The sequence below is a fragment of the Arabidopsis lyrata genome (genome assembly GCF_000004255.2).
Source record: "Arabidopsis lyrata subsp. lyrata unplaced genomic scaffold ARALYscaffold_2, whole genome shotgun sequence".
Taxonomy (NCBI): domain Eukaryota; kingdom Viridiplantae; phylum Streptophyta; class Magnoliopsida; order Brassicales; family Brassicaceae; genus Arabidopsis; species Arabidopsis lyrata.
In genome coordinates, this window is record NW_003302554.1 from 4,338,341 (window position 1) to 4,354,535 (window position 16,195).

At 38.6% G+C, this 16,195-nt stretch overlaps 1 long non-coding RNA gene and 1 pseudogene across 1 annotated transcript; one reads left to right on the plus strand and one right to left on the minus strand.

Moving 5' to 3' along the window:
- Positions 1 to 354: 354 nt before the first annotated feature.
- On the minus strand, positions 355 to 11,923 carry LOC110230890 (annotated as a pseudogene).
- Positions 11,924 to 12,959: 1,036 nt separating this feature from the next.
- On the plus strand, positions 12,960 to 13,524 carry LOC110230798. The gene is made up of 2 exons (XR_002333960.1): positions 12,960 to 13,145; positions 13,436 to 13,524. It is a non-coding gene; the product is annotated as an uncharacterized LOC110230798 (long non-coding RNA).
- Positions 13,525 to 16,195: the final 2,671 nt, after the last annotated feature.

The window sequence follows — 16,195 nt, forward strand, 5'->3', positions numbered from 1 at the left end:
CGAGGTCGAAGATGAGTCTAGTTTATTACGTCTTCCCCTGTTTTTGTTGCTTTCCCCTGTTTCATTTTACTCTGCTTTTGTAAACTCTGGTTTTGCATTTTATTAAAGACGACAAAAAAAAAAAAAAAACATGACTTGAATCTTTCCATTACGATTTTATTTATAATTGGTTATACAAAAAACTCATCTATTTCACAAAAAAAAAACGGTGATTCCTTTTTTTTTCTTAATTTTGTAAGAGTTATTTTCTAACTTAATTGTACGGTTGACAACCAGGGAAATCAAGTAGTATCCAAATGGCATCTTTTTACACATGTTCATCCCGCAAATTTTGGTGGAGTTTGCTCATGATTCGAGTTTCCTTTCATAGATAGCAAATTAAGTTCATGAGTGTTGCGGTTTGCCTTCTTCAATAAGAAGATGGATCATAGCTTCGACAACTTTGTTGTGGACAATACCTGATTTCTGAAAACAGTCAAACACACAAACGTGAAGAGAGATTAGGCATGAGCTACTTCACCATGTGGATCCAACAAAGGAATAAACATGCAACCTCGGGTTTTCGGATGAGATCCTTGAAAACGGAATGCAGGGTTAACCGGAGCTCTTTTAGCAGAACCGCGGTTTGAGCTGGTGCTGTTAACTTTAACCACCCACCAATGGTGACTGATCCACTCAGTGCCGTGCCTTATGCCTAGTAAAACAGGCAATTGCTAAGGCCACATCAAAAAACAAATATTTGAAGGCCAGATTTTGTTCAAAATTGTGCCTATGTATTTAGATTGATATGATATATGTAGGTTATACCCTTTAATATATGCATGACAAGTAGGGGTGTCAAAATGATTTAAAACTGATGGATCAATCCAAACCAATCCAACTCATGGATCTAATGAGTTGGAAATTTGGATATTAATGGATTAATGGATTGAATGGGTTTAATGAGTTTCATGAGTTGGATTGAAATGGTTTGGTTAAAATGGATTAATAGGTTATCCATAACCAAACCAATAAAAATTAAATAATTGAATATCAAATATGTAAACCAAATATAACCGAATTGAATAGTTAAACCGATTTTAGTAAACCGAAACAAACATAATTTTCTTAAATCGCTTAACCTTCAATCTCTCTCGGCGTCAAATCTCTCACTGTCGATCTCTCTCAATCTTATGGTTTCACCGGCAAATCCATCGACAACGTTAAACGACGAAGCCAACAACGCAGTTCACCGGCAAAGCCACTGACACTCGAATCTCTCATCGCCACTCATGGAGTCTTTGGTCGTCGTTTTGGGACATCGTGTCGAACTGTCGATTGCATTAGTGTAACCGTGTTGTAAGCGTAAACCTTTTTTTGTGATCAATTTATGAACCAATGATCATAGATACAAGTATTTCGATGGCATTAATAATGACAATTTCGACTACACTCTATGACGGAATTTCACTATGGTAAGTGATAATCAAATTAGTTGATGATGTTGATGACGATGACGATGACGATGACGATGACGATGACGATGAAGATGACGATGACGATGACGATGACGACGACGATGATGACGACGACGACGACGATGGCGACGATGACGATGACGACGACGACGACGACGATGATGATGGTGGTGAATTGATGACGATGGAGTGATGAAGATGATGATGGAGTGATGATGATGATGGTGGTGGTAACATGATAGTTACTAATTATCAATTAATTAGGATTTGAATTATAAGAAAACTATGTTATGGATCAACTCATTAAATCCATTAATCCATTCATTTAAATGAGTTATGGGTTAATCCAAACCATTTGCTAAATGAATTGGATTGATTCATTAACCATTAAACACTAAATCAATATGGATATGGGTTGGTTTGGTTTGGTTTAACTAACTTGACACTCCTAATGACAAGTAAAGTTTTGTAATGACAGGAGATGTTTAATAGTTTAACTATCATAGTTATAGTGAGGAAATTGGTTAGAAATTAGAAGATATGAATTTTGAAAATTAAAAATAACAAAAACAAACAAAAAATTCGTGTTTTTAGTTTCTATAGTATAAGTTTTAGTTATTGTTTAGTACGTTTGAATGATATAGTTCTATAAATATTTTTTATAAACGCCACAATTTTTTGTTTTGCCTTAGGCCTCTCTAAAGCTATGCACGGCACTGGATCCACTCTGTAATAAAAGATAAGGTTTTTAAGTAAAGAGAGTATAGATTAACTATCCAACACGCATTGTATTGGAAATTAAGACCCAATGATTTTGTGTGATAATGATAGCTTTTTGATTCCTTGTTCGGGATGTTTGCTGTCAACAAGACATAATTAACAGTACCTGATGATGAACATTGACCGAGCCGCCAAAAAGTAGAATGGAGAAAGGAGAAACAACGGTTGTATCTCGCAGATATACTACTTTCTTTGTTTCAACCTACAAGAACAAGAAAGTTGATTTTATTATCTGTGATATAGAGGTTGGATGAATATGGACTTTTCTTTTGCCATCATGCCATACTGCATAACGCTGTGTTTCTTTTGTTGGCTTTGTTAAACGGTTATCCCTCTGCAATATTAGGACATAGTCCCGCGCATAATATAGCCTGTACAAATTGGAAACTGAACTCAGCTACTGACCAAATATTAACTGATTATCCACCAAAATAGACGAGTAAAGAGCCAAGGTTCATAAAAAATTCTCATACTGAATAAACAGGATTTCTATTGGGTAAACAAGTTTTACGTTAGTTTTCTCTCACATACAATCTTCTATTGAAAATAGAGATAAAGACAGATGCTTTGCAAAACCTACATCAAAGAAAAGTTCGGAGAAGTAGAACAACAGGTGTACTTTTACCTTAACAACTTCAGGTTCTTGTGAATACTGCCCTGTTCGTTTACTAGTCGCCAGCGACCAGCGACTTCGATCAGCGATTGCTTCTGTTGTTCGTTTGACAGTAGCTACGTTGTTCGTTTGGTAGTCGCTGCGACCAGTATATTTTTCTTTTTTTGATTTTTTTTAGCTTTAAAATTATTATTTAATAAAACTTAAGTTATATAATTTACATTTTTAAGAAACTAATTATTAGTTTTTTCAAAGAAGTTAATTAAATAATTCTTTAATTCAAAATTAAAATCTAAAATTTTAAATACATATTTTAAATTTTTTTAATTTTAAAATTATTATTTTATGAAAATTTTAATTTCAAAAAAACCAATGTACTTAAAATCAAGTTTATTTTATTTTTATTTAATTTATTTTACAGTATTTTGTTTTGTTTTATTTTGTTTCATTTTATTTTGAATTAAATTAATTTTAATTAAATATTTGTTTTATATAAATTTGTAGTCGCTATATTGTTCGTTTCGCAGTCGCTGGAGATCGCTGAAAATTTTAGCGACCAAAAATTTGGATCGCTGATCGCTGCGATTGGTCGCTAGATCCAGCGACTGTCAAACGAACAGTCGCTGGTTTTTTTTTTTGAATGAATGTTAAATTTATTCACACCAAAAAAATACCATTGTTTACATTAAATGCATCCTTATTTTGAAATTAATTGAAAGATTTTAAAGATGAAAAGTTGAAGCTATAACAGTTGAGTTTGCCTACCCTTGATTACCTCCGAAGTGTTCTCGTTGTGGTAAATGGGGACATGTCGAAGACACATGTGTGGCAAAGGTGCGTTCTCCTACAAAGGTAATGGCAGAGATTGAAGAAGGCGAGATAGTGGTTTTTAAATCAGAGAAGTTAACTCAAAATGTTCCAGAGACTCAAGTAGAAGAATCCCAAACCAGAGCAGCCATGGTGAATGATGATAGTCAAGTAAAGGTAGCAAATGAAACGGTAGAGCAGTCTGTTACTCTTATCAATGAGACGGTTAGAAATCAGATAGTTGATGAACACTGGTCAGTGGTCTCCCCGGGAAAGGGTTGCAGAAGTGGTGAAAAAACGCTGAATCCTTTAACTTTTGGCCAAGTGAAGATTCTTTCTTCCTCACGTTACTCTGTTCTGAATGTGGAGGAGGAAACTGTAGACAATGAAACAGGTAGTGATATGATCAAAGAGACAGACATTACAGGGACAAGATGCAGAGGCTAGTGAACAGAGTTTATTGGAGAACGATAAGTTGGGTCAGCTCCAGAAAGAGGTGGAGAATTCAAGTCATTTGAGGCCTGTTCTTCCACGTATTTCAAAAAGCTCCCACAAGGTTTTGGAAATGGGTTCTCAAAAAGTAAGGGATCGCATCCCAAACACATCGACCAAAAGAAACTCCAAAAAACCTCATTGATGACAGGGTTCTTCTGGAATGTGCGCGGTTTCAACAAGTCAAATAAACATTTAGTAGTTCGTGATTGGATTCAAAAGGACTCTCTATCTTTTGGTTGTTTAATAGAGACTCGGATGCAAGAAAATAGAGCTAGTCGAATAATTTCCTCGGTGTTTCGAGACTGGTCTTCTATGTCAAACTATGAATTCAACAGACTGGGACGAATTTGGGTGGTGTGGAAGAATAATGTTAGAATTACACCGGTTTTCAAGAGTAGTCAAGTGATTACGTGTTCTGTTTTGGCCGAAGGTAATGAGGAAGAGTTTTTTGTCTCTTTTGTTTATGCTTCAAACTTTGTAGAAGGAAGAAGAGAGTTTTGGGAAGACATTAAAAATCACCATGAGGCACCAATGTTCTGTGACAAGGCTTGGCTAATTCTTGGTGATTTTAATGAAATTCTAGATGGTGAGGAACATTCAAACTTTGAGGAAAGCCCTTTTATTCCACAGGGTATGAAAGATTTTCAAGAAACGGTTAGGCATTGTTCTCTCGTGGATATGAGTTACCATGGGCCATTATTCAGTACTTGGAGTAATAAACGAGGAGAAGGATTAGTACGAAAGAAGCTAGACAGGATCTTGGTAAATGAAAATTGGAATAGTCGGTTTCCTTCGTCGTACATCGTTTTTGAATCGGGTGGCTGCTCGGATTATCTGCGATGTAGATTTAACTTGGGTTTGAACCAGCCTCAGCCGAGAGGTCCTTTCAAATTTTCAAATGTCATTGCTACACTGCCAGAGTTTTTGCCCACAGTGCAGTCTTTTTGGGACAGTTCACCAGTTCTCTATCACTCCACCTCCGCCATGTTTCGGTTTTCAAAAAAACTCAAGGCTCTTAAGCCAATTCTCAAGTCGCCAAGTCGTAGAAATCTCAGCACTCTATCGTCTCGCGTAGCAGAAGCTTTCTCATCTTTATGTGAAAATCTGACCCGACACCTAATGCAATTAGTGAGGAGAATCAAGCCTACTTAAAATGGGATGCACTAGCAGATTTGGAAGAAGGGTTTTTGAAGCAGAAATCCAAGCTACATTGGCTGGACGTGGGGGATAAGAATAATAAATACTTTCATAATTGTGCTAAAGCAAGAGTAGCCAAGAATGCTATTCGGGAGATACAATGTTCATCGGGAAACATATGTACAAACCAAGAAAAAATAAAGGCTGAAGCAGTGAACCATTTTGAAACGTTTTTAACAGACCAAGACAAGATTTTGAGGGTTCTTCTGTGTCTCAAATTCAGGAGTTGGTAAAGTTTAGAAGTTCAAATGAGGACCATGCTAAGCTACTGAATGATGTTACGAAGGCTGAGATTCAAAAGATACTTCTCTCTATGAAAAAAAACAAAGCACCAGGTCCGGATGGATACACGGTCGAGTTTTTTAAAGAGACATGGTCAATATTGGGTAAGGATTTTGTTGTTGCGGTCCAGTCCTTCTTCTTGAAGGAATTCCTACCTAATGGAGTTAATACAACAATTCTGGCCTTAATACCAAAGAAAGATGAAGCAAGGTCTATGAAAGATTATCGCCCCATATCATGCTGCAATGTTTTGTACAAGGTAATATTGAAAATTCTCGCAAACAGATTGAAAGAAATTCTTCCTTCCTCAATTGCTCCAAACCAGTCCGCTTTCATTAAGGATTGATTAATGATGGAGAATTTATTGCTTGCTTCGGAGTTGGTTTAAACATGATGTGCGTGTCAGGTTTTAAAATCCTTAAGAACACAACGAATAAGCTGCAAGTGCACAGCGAATCAATTGTAGTACTTAGGGTATCGAATCCACAGAGAGAGAAGTAGTTCGGACAAGTCTATTAGAACAAGTAAAGCTAGAACGAAACAATAAAGAGGGGTTGTTGGTTGGTGTCACGATTGCAAGTAAAAGTAAATGAAAGCAAGTAAGTAAACGCAGGAAAATAAACGCAAGAAAACTATGAGAGACAAACGTTGGGCATCAAGGGTATCGCAGGGGGTTCAATGATCGCTATCTAAGAAATACTACTATTAGATTTGTTTACTTCCAAGTCTAGGACATACAAAACACTAAGATTCGGCTTATACTAGGTTATAGGATAAGTCAGCTAAAATCCTTATACTCCGTTACTCAACTAACGCAGGCAACGACGCATATATCAAAGCAATAAGATCAAGTTCGATTCTAGTCCATAAAGCCCTATAACTAAGTGGTGTGTGCTTGTTATAACACGATACACATTCGCAGGCCCGACGCATGACATAATCAAGTGAAGCCATGGCTTAGGGCATCAAATTAAAGGGGGCATAATTTTTAAAAAAAAATTTAGGTCTTTTATATTAGAGAAAAAAATTATAAGTTTTTTTGTGAAAAACAAATTTTTTGGTCTTTCCTTTCATTATATTTTGTGGGCATTATGCCTTTAAATTAATAGAATTTTAATTAGAGAAATTGTTAAAAATGCCCTTTTTTCAATACCCCTTTTCAAAAATGCCCCCTTTGAGAGTCCATTTTTAAGTTTGCCCTCTTTTAATTTTTAATGACCATTTTACCCTTATTTGAAACAAAATTAGGTCCACAAAATACAAAATATTTTTTGGCGGGAAAAGTGATTCCGCAATTTTCCCACCAAAACACTTGTAAAAACCTTTTAAATACCTTGTAAAATTTTCCCGTAAAAATTTTCCCGCCAAAAATTTTTTTTTGCGGGAAAAGTGATTCCGCAATTTTTTTGGCGAAATTTTTTTGGCGGGAAAAATTTACAAGGTATTTTAAAGGTTTTTACAGAGTATTTACAAGTATTTTGTAAGGTTTTACAATGTATTTAAAAGGTTTTACAAGGTACTTATAAGGTTTTATAAGGTATTTATAACTTGTAAAACCTTATAAAAAACTTGTAAAACCTTATAACTTGTAAAACTTTATAAAATAGCTTGTAAAATCTTATAATATCTTATAAATACCTTATAAATACGTTGTAAAACCTTTTAAAATACATTGTAAAACCTTATAAATACCCTGTAAAAAACCTTTAAAATACCTTGTAAATTTTTCCCGCCAAAAAAATTGCGGAATCACTTTTTCCGAAAAAAAAAAATTTTGGCGGGAAAATTTTACAAGGTATTTTAAAGGTTTTACAAGTTTTTACAAAATCAAATTTGTAATTTTATTTGTGCACATTCTCATGTTTTTCTTATATATTTGTGATATTTTTTTATTAAAAAAGGGTAATTTAGTCATTTTGTACATAAAAAGGGTATTTTTAAAAATGGACAGCCAAATGGAGCATTTTTGAAAAGGGGTATTGAAAAAGGGGCATTTTTGTGAGTCTCCCTTTTAATTAATGTGTTGTTAATGAATTTTATTAGTAAAATTTTGGTTTTAAAATAAAATAAAACCCTAAACATTTACAAAAATATTTCTTTCCATTGATTTATTTCTTTTTTTTTTTTTGTGTGTGCTTGGCTGCTAGCAAGCTTGATTTGATTAATCAAGTAAATATTTAAGTGACTAAGTTTGAAGTTAATAACTGTTTTTTATTTTAGTTTTAGTATGATTTATATTAATCTTATTTGTGATGTTAGGAATTTTTTTTTACAAAGGGCATGATTTTCTTTAGTGGCGTAGGGCATTTAAAGCCCGGTCCTGCACATTCTTGAGGTAGGTCTAGCGTATTAAACAACCTTGTGAGCAATTTAAACACTTGGGATCACGAGTTAGGACATGAATCTAACTACATGCATTAAGAAACAACTTACTTAGAAAGAATACAGTGTAAACGATCAAACAAAACCCTAAGTATCGCCACTTAAACGATCGATCATATTCCCCCCTTTGATTAACCCTTTAAACCCAACTAGAAAACTACTCTAGAATGGTTAAAGAGATCATCAAAGTTAGGTTTGATAAACTCATAAGAAAGAGAAGAATAAGAACTGAATAGGGTTTAGAGATTACTTCTTTGAATGTAAAATACAAGAGGTAAGACTTCACCTTAATAGATCTTAGAGTAGACAAGAGAAAAGAGAGAGAGAGATTTGGTGATTCTTCAAAGCTTCAAGGAAAGACGGCTGCAGCTCTTCGGCGAGGGCAGGGACGAACTATAGGGTTTCACGGCAGCTCTTAGAAGACTCTTCGAAGGCACACCTAGGTTTAGGGCTTCCAACTTGTATTTATAGGTTTTGGGAACTAAGGGTTAGGTTTAGGGGTAAAAACGTCTTTTCCCGTGGATTAGGTTAAGTGAAACTCGCGTCTCTGGACAGGGTAGAGGCCTTAGTGACCGGGGTGGAGAGTAGGAGGCAGCCCGGGCTCGGCCCTTGTGACCGGTGCGGTCTAGAAGCTCCGGAACGGTTGCATAGCTTCTGGCCGGTCTGGACATGTCTTCACTCTTCTGGTCATAACTTCTGAACGGCTCAATGAAAAGCTCTGATTCCACTTCGAGGAAAATCCTGACTTTTCTAGCTTTCCACAGCCACCGAGATATCTTGATTTAGTAACCGGAAATACCTCGAACGGATGCCATACTTCTGACGTACAGAAACTGTCTTGAAACGGGTTTTGATCGCCTTTTGGTCTTTAAAGCTCAAAAACTCTTAAAACCTTCTTGGCTCCATAAATACTTGAATAACTCCTTATTACATCTGAAATCACTCCAAATGCTCCCTAAAACATAAGAAAACAATAACAAATATGGGCGAAAATCCCATGTTATCAAAAGACTATCACAAGGTCTCTCTATCTACTCGGTGTGCTCTTAAAATAGATATCTCCAAAGCTTTTGAATCTGTGCAATGGCCTTTCTTACTCAACATTTTAAAGGCTATGAACGTTCCAGAGACATTTATTCACTGGATCGAATTATGTATTGGGACAGCCACGTTCTCAGTTCAAGTCAATGGTGAGCTTGCGGGGTTTTTTAGGAGTAAGCGGGGTTTGAGCAAGCTTGCTCTCTGTCTCCATACCTCTTTGTAATTTGTATGAATGTTCTCTCTTGTATGCTTGATAAAGCGGCGGTAGAAAGACATTCTGGCTACCATCCACGGTGTCAGAATATGAGTCCAACGCACTTATGTTTTGCGGATGACATTTTGGTATTCTCGGATGGGAAATCAAGATCTATAGAGGGCATACTAGAGGTTTTTGATAAATTTGCGACGATGTCAGGGCTGAAAATAAGCTTGGAAAAGTCGACGGGTTTTTTGGCAGGGTTATCACCACCAAATAGGGCTGCTTTGCTTCATCGTTTTCCCTTCGAAGTGGGTCCTCTATCTGTTCGCTATCTGGGGTTACCTCTACTAACAAAGTGTATGGCTGCATCTGACTACCTTTCTCTTTTGGAAAAAATAAGAGCCCATATTGCCTCTTGGACTAGTAGATTCTTATCTTTCGCTGGCCGTCTTCAATTGATTAAATCGGTCCTCTCAAGTCTCACCAATATTTGGCTTGCAGCTTTTCGGTTACCAAACTCTTGTATCCGTGAGGTGGAGAAGATATTTGCTGCGTTCTTATGGTCTGGTCCAGAGTAAATTGGGCGAAAAACCAAAGTAGCTTGGGATATAGTTTGTCGACCAAAACAAGAAGGGGGTCTGGGCATACATTCACTTAAAGTTGTGAACATGGTAGCTATGTTAAAGTTGATATGGAGGTTGGTTTCTGCAAAACATTCCTTGTGGGTTCAATGGATGCATAAAAATTTAATGAAAGGTGTTACTTTGTGGTCAGTGAAAGCAAACCCGACCTCCAGTTCATGGATGTGGCGTAAACTCTTAAAGTATAGAGAAAAGGCGAAGGGACTACATAAGATAGAGGTTAAGTCCGGTAAGCATACTTCTTTTTGGCATGATACTTGGTGTCATTTGGGGAAGCTCTATGATATCTTGGGTGTTAGAGGAGCGATAGAATCATAGGAGACGAAATCATCGTGTGAGTATTCTCAATCAAATAGAGGACCAGATTGACGTAGTTCGTTTGAATAGAAAGGAAGAAGATGATCGTTCCCTATGGAAATTTAGAGAAGATGGGTTCAAGAATAATTTCTCCTCGAAACACACTTGGAATCTAATTCGAGAACACAAACCGATCAGTGACTGGCACAAAGCAGTTTGGTTCTCATTCTCTACTCCTCGTCACTCTTTCATCACTTGGTTAGCTTACCATGATCGTTTAGCAACGGGTGAAAAACTCAGGAATTGGGATGCGGCGGCTCGAGTATGTTGTGTTTTCTGTGGAGAAACAGTGGAGACAAGAGATCATCTTTTCTTTTCTTGTCCTTACTCATCGCAAGTGTGGTCATCTCTCACAAGAGGTATTCTTCAAAACCGTTATGCAGCAAGTTGGAGCGTAGTCTCTTCTCTTTTGCTCAACACTTCTCAGCCTAAGCTACATACTTTCACATTAAGGTATGTCTTCCAATTAACTATTCATACTTTGTGGAGAGAGCGTAATGGCAGGCATCACGGCGAGACTCCTACGCCATCTACAAATCTCACAAAACTCATTGATAAGAATGTAAGGATCGCTTCAGCTCCATTCAAAGGTCAAGAACAAACGCGTACGTAGGAGGGCTACAATACTAGTTTAGTACTCGCACGCGTATCATTTAATTCTTTTTCTTCTGTTTCAATTCGTTTAAAATCTCCAGTTAGCTTTCTTTCAAAACAATCAACTCTCAAAGTTGCATTCATTGTACAAACTTTTTTTTTTGGTGAATAAATTTTTCATTCATACCCAAAAAAAAAAAAAAAAAAAAAAAGAAAACTAAGAGGGTGCCAGGGAATTGGGTCTTGTCCCAAACCAAACCCAGAGTGTGTCCTCGAACTGTGAGTTACCACGAAGCTTGAGAGTGCTTAATCTGTTTCGGACGTGGCGGTCAATGACCTACATATTGAAAGGTTGAGTTTTGTTAGAAAACCAAACATCAAGATTCTCCTTCCGTCTCCCCTAAGCAAAAAAAAAGGTTCATTCATGATCAGATTTCCTTACACGAACATGAGCTTTCTTTCTGCCCAAGCTGTATTAACATCATGGAACTTGATGGCGTTGTATCCAAAACTTGAGAACAATCAAAACACTGTTTTGATGCATGTACGATCAACGACATCAATAGTTCAGATGTTGTAAGATAAGTTACCTCGCCTTTAGGAAGATTGGTGAGCCCAATGTCGGCAAGCAAAGTGCCAAACTCTACTCTCCTGTCTCTGATATTTTTGAAAAGTCAAATATAAGACTTGAAGGATGAAGATAGAAAGATGTAAGCATTTTTTTCATTCTAGGCTATTGAGGATACTAGAGGATATTTTCCTAATCTTGTAGATATTACCAAATCTCTATTATGTATATTTACCTTTTCCTTTAGCTAGGGTTTTGAATGAGAGTTCTCTTCTCTTTGTATAAATACAAGACCTTTGAGTCTAAGGAATACAAGTCATTCATATATTCTTGAGTTTGACATGGTATCAGAGCCCGACAATCTCTTTTGAAATCTCGACAATCTTTTTCTTCTCCACGCCTCTCGGCATCTCTGTTACAAGCCTCTCGGCTTCTCTTTCTTTTCCACACCTCTCGGCATCTCTGTTACAAGCCTCTCGGCTTCTCCTTTTTCTCCACACCTCTCGGCATCTCTGTTCTTTCTTCTTTTGCTCTGTTTTCTCGGCAATCTCTTCTTAAAACAGAGCACTTACGATGGCTTTGACGACAACAAATCCGAAACACAAGACTATCTCTCCATACGACCTTACCTCTAATGATAACCCAGGGGCAGTGATCTCTCAGCCTCTGCTCACTGGTTTCAACTACGATGAATGGGCTCTTAACCTACGGATGGCCTTGAGCTCTAGGAAGAAGTTTGGCTTCCTCGATGGGAGCATATCACAACCGGCTGCGGGTTCTCCTGAGCTTGAGGATTGGACTGCAAACAACCACTTGCTTGTTGGATGGATCAAACAGACGATTGAACCAAAAATTAGATCGACGATTTCAACAAGAGAAGTAGCCAAAGATCTTTGGGACATCAACAAAAAGAGGTTCTCCATCAAAAGCGGGGCTCGACTACAACAGCTCCGCAACTCTCTGGCTAACTGCAAGCAAAACGGGTCAAGCGTGGATGATTACTTTGGCCGTCTCACGAAGTTGTGGGATGGAATCGCTGAGTGTATGAATTCGAAAAAGTGTAGCTGTGGAAAGTGTGAATGCGACCTCAATTCTGCTCGTGATAAGGAAATTGAAACTCTCCGAATTCATGATTTTCTCTCGGGCCTCGATGACTCTACTCATGGAGTTATACGTTCCCAGATTTGTGCTATAAGTCCACTCCCTGATTTGGATACCGTTTATCAAACCATTACTCAAAATGAAACGTTACGATCCAATGTGACGAATGATGTGGCTGTGATGGGTTTTGCTTCTCAGGTTTCTGGTTTGAGCTCCTCTCACAATTCAAATCCGGTCTTCACACGAGATGTCACGAAACGCAACAACAGTTTTTCCGGCCCATCTCGCTTTGGACCTGGCAACAAAGATCCATCCCGACAGTGTTCTGCTTGTGGCCGTATGGGCCATGAAGCTTCTTCATGCTTTAAGGTTGTGGGTTACCCAGAATGGTGGGGTAATCGACCACGCAACCGGAATGATACCCGGAGCTCTCCGAGTATTTCTGCTGGCCGAGGACGTGGTGGTGCTCCTCGAGCAAATCTCACGCAAATTGTGAATGCTAACTCCGCTGCTATTGGATCTTCTGAGATTACTGAGGCTGATCGACAAGGATTGTTGGGAATGACTGATGAACAATGGAAGATAGTGGAAAAAGTTATCAATGCTGGCAAAGGATCCTCTCAACTAAGTGGTAAGAGTAACGAAGTTGTTTGGTTTTTAGATACCGGAGCAACACATCACATGACAAGTCGCTTTGATCTCTTGACGGACCTTCGTGACATAGCTCCGGTCTCGGTTTCTCTTCCAGCCGGCAAAGACGCCATTGCAACGAAACAGGGGACCGTGAAATTAACCTCTAAATTGTCGATTAATAATGTTTACTTGGTCCCGGGTTTTCATATAAATTTGATCTCTTTTGGCCAGCTAGTCACCGATAAAAATCTTGTGGGACAAGTAACTGACCGACTTATGATTTTACAGGACCGCATCACGAGGACGCTGATTGGGTCGGGTGAACGAGAGGGAGAGGGGTTGTACCGGTTTCGCGGGATTGAGACAGTGGCGGCATTACAAACAAGTGTTAAAGATGATGTGGTTTTGTGGCATAATCGTCTTGGGCATCCGTCTTCTCGTGTTACTGGAATGATCCCTGATGTTCGTGGGCTTTCTAATACTAGTAGTGAGTTTTTTAAGAATTGTGATGTGTGTTTACGAGCAAAGCAAACTAGACAGTCTTTTTCCGACAGTTCTAATAATGCAAAAGCAATTTTTGATTTAATTCATGTTGATTTATGGGGACCGTATCGTACTACGGCATTTTGTGGCTCACGTTATTTTTTGACCATAGTTGATGATCACTCTCGTGCGGTCTGGCTCTATCTTCTTCTTGACAAGACGCAAGTCTCTCGATACATCCGTGAATTTTTGGCATTAATCGAGCGCCAATTTTCCAAGAAAATACGATCCATACGAAGTGATAATGGAAGTGAGTTCATGTGTCTCACGAAGTTCTTTCGAGAAGAAGGTATTATTCATGAAACTTCTTGTGTGTATACTCCGCAGCATAATGGCCGTGTTGAAAGAAAACATCGTCACATTTTGAATGTTGCTAGAGCTTTGCGATTTCAAGCTAGCTTACCGCTTGATCATTGGGGAGAATGCATACTCACTGCTGGGTACCTTATCAACCATACACCGTCTTCATTGCTTCATGGTTTAACACCGTTTGAAAAATTATATGGGCATGCTCCGTCTTATACACATTTACGGGTTTTTGGTTGTCTTGCGTATGCTCATAATATTGATCACCGAGGAGATAAATTTGCTTCAAGAAGCCGACGTTGTATTTTCTTAGGGTACCCTTACGGTAAGAAAGGATGGAAGCTCTATGACTTGGAACGAGAGATATTTTTTGTTTCTCGTGATGTCACATTTCAAGAAAATATTTTTCCGCTGTCTACTACAAATACATCTCCTCCCTCGGCTGTCAATGACCTTCCTCCTCCGATCGTTGGAGTTGTTTCCCATGATGATGTCGATGCTCCGGATTTGTCCCATGACACAGGTCGTGAAGAATGTTCCACGGTTTTGCCAACTACTCCACCGGCTCCTGAAGCTGGTACGGATCCGGTTGTCCCTAATGTTCTGAGTACGGCTACAATACTAATAGTTGAAGAGCTTGGCCAGGGAAAGAGAAAGAAAACACCAAATGTTCGCCTTGATGGTTATGTTGTTGGTTCGGCTTCAGTTTCTTCACCCTCTCTCCCTCCCTCGTCATCCACTCTTCAGCCTTCCTCAGGTTCATTATATCCTCTTTCTGATTATCTCTCATATGATAAGTTTTCTACTAAGCATCGCAGTTACTTGGCGGTTCTCTCTACTACCACCGAACCACGTTCTTTTCATGAGGCCATGAAATACGAAGTTTGGAAAAATGCTATGGGATCTGAGATTGATGCCTTGCAACGTAATCATACGTGGGATCTTGAAGAATTACCACCCGATAAGAAAGCTCTTGGCAGCAAGTGGGTTTTTACAATCAAGCTTCGTTCGGATGGTACTCTTGAAAGACATAAAGCTAGACTTGTTGTTCTCGGTAATCATCAGAAAGAGGGTATTGATTATACGGAAACATTTTGTCTGGTGGCCAAGATGACGACGGTACGTATGTTTCTCGATTATGCCTCCAAGAAAAATCATGAGGTCCATCAAATGGACGTTCACAACGCTTTTCTCCATGGTGATCTCCATGAAGAAGTCTATATGAAAATTCCACAAGGTTTTTCTTCTCCTGGTGATACGCGTGTGTGTCGTCTACGCAAGTCGTTATACGGTTTAAAACAAGCTCCTCGGTGTTGGTTTGCTAAGCTTGTGGATGCTCTTCTCAAGTATGGTTTTTCCCAAACTCGTTCGGATTACTCTCTATTTGTCTACTCCAAGAAAGGTGTCTCTCTTCGGATATTGGTTTACGTTGATGATTTGATTATTTCGGGAAATTCCCCAACGGAAATTGAGAGTTTTAAGCATTACTTATCAACTTGTTTCCACATGAAGGATTTGGGTTTCTTAAAATATTTTTTGGGTATCGAAGTGGCAAGAAGTCCTGCGGGTATTTATTTAAGTCAACAGAAATATGCAACGGAGATCGTTGCGGAAGCTGGTCTACTTGGATGTCAACCCGCAGGCTCTCCTATAGATCAGAATCATCGGTTGTCTCTTGCTACGGGTCCCGAGCTCGCGGATCCTCTGACTTATCGTCGCTTGGTTGGTCGCTTAATCTATCTTCTTGCTACACGTCCGGATCTTACTTATGCGATACATATTCTCTCTCAATTTATGAATCAACCAAGAGAAGAACATTGGCTCGCTGCTCTCAAAGTTGTACGATATCTCAAAGGGACGCTTGGTCAAGGGATTCTCCTTCGCTCCGACTCACCATTACACATTACGGGCTGGTGTGATTCCGATCTTTCTGGCTGCCCGTTGTCGCGAAGATCACTCACGGGTTGGTTTGTGCAACTTGGCTCTTCTCCGATTTCATGGAAGACTAAGAAACAAGACGTTGTTTCCATGTCTTCTGCGGAGGCTGAATACCGGGCTATGAATGAAGTTACTAAAGAGTTGAAATGGCTTAAAGAACTTCTTCAGGATCTTGGTTTTGATCATCGTGAACCCATGACTATTCAATGTGATAGTAAGCCGGCTATTCACATCAGTTCCAATCCGTTTTTTCACGAACGT